Raw genomic sequence first — 1,394 nt, forward strand, 5'->3', positions numbered from 1 at the left:
CTGCTTTTGAGAGGCATATAAATCCATCTCTGTCGTTGTTGTTTTCCCTAGTGACGATATGTGCTGCTTCCACAGTTTTTCTCATCTTCTTCTCAAGTCCCTCGCGTAGAATTTCCGCACGGCTCCAGTCAAGTGGGTGTCCCCATTGGTCTAGGTGACGAACCAGGAAGGTAGATGTTCTATGCGTCCTGAGGTCGTTTTTGTGCTCACTCAAGCGTTTCTTGACCCCTCGACTCTGACTCGCCGTAGTATGATGAGAGACAGCCACTGTATGGAATGAGGTAAATGACACTGAGGTTATTACGAATATTAACATGCTTTCTAAATATTTTCCTATCTTATTGGAAGATACTTTTGCTATACTTATACCACCTCTTATCAAATAATTATCAATAGCTCCGGTGTTCGTAGAATTAGGGACAGTTATAAATTGTGACTTATCTTTCCCCGGGCCATGGACACTTGAGCCATCGTAGATCTTCTTGGCTTTCCTCATTGTTCTGGTGATCAAACCTCTAGGGTATTTCAACCTCGTAAAAATATTCTTGATGTATGTCAGTTCATCTTCTAGGGGTCTTTTACTGCAGATACGACTGCAGATAGAACACCAGTCTTGACTCGTCTGCTGTGTGCTGAAAAATAGGGGATAAAATCGACCCTATTGATGTCTAAAAACGGCATTTTACACACTGATTCATAGAGGTTCTGAACAGGTACGTTTCTCAGTATACAGGAAGCCCACCAATATATATATATATATATATATATATATATATATATATATATATATATATATATATGTGTGTGTGTGTGTGTGTGTGTGTGTATTCACCTCGGATCTGCTGCAGTCTCTGTCGAGACAGCCAGACACCACCCTACGGTAGTGAGCTCAGAGCTCATTATTTGCCGATCTCTGGGTAGGTCTGAGACCACTCACACACCACACACCGGGACAGCAAGGTCACAACTCCTTGACTAACGTCCCGTACCTACTCACTGCTAGGTGAACAGGGGTTACACGTGAAAGGAGACAAACCCAACTTATCTCCGCCCGGCTGGGGAATCGAACCCCGGTTCTCTGGCTTGTGAGGCCAGTGCTTTACCACTCCGCCACCGAGGCGTGTGTGTGCTTACATAAATATACTAAAGGCTTTTTCCCCCTTACACGGGGGTAGCCAAAAAAGAAATATGCATAGAAACCACTCCCACCCATTTCATTCCCTACATACTCCACTCCACTCCACCCTCCTCCCTCCTTCTCATCCTAGCACCTCGTGGATGACGGGTCATCCCTGCACCCTGTCCACTGTCCTGGGTCAGAAGCAGTGTCGTAAGACACAGCACATCCACAGCAAAGCCGCTTCATTAAATCGGCGACCCCCCCTCTCCGTCCC

The 1,394-nt window shown here is 45.7% G+C and overlaps 1 non-coding gene across 1 annotated transcript; it reads right to left on the reverse strand.

The window, feature by feature from the left end:
- Positions 1–1,047: 1,047 nt before the first annotated feature.
- TRNAV-CAC (transfer RNA valine (anticodon CAC)) lies at positions 1,048–1,121 on the reverse strand. The gene has a single exon. It is a non-coding gene; the product is annotated as a tRNA-Val (tRNA).
- Between the last annotated feature and the right edge of the window lie 273 nt (positions 1,122–1,394).

This window comes from Oratosquilla oratoria, chromosome 23 (genome assembly GCF_046742065.1).
Source record: "Oratosquilla oratoria isolate Oo_2021 chromosome 23, ASM4674206v1, whole genome shotgun sequence".
NCBI classification, from domain to species: Eukaryota; Metazoa; Arthropoda; class Malacostraca; order Stomatopoda; family Squillidae; genus Oratosquilla; species Oratosquilla oratoria.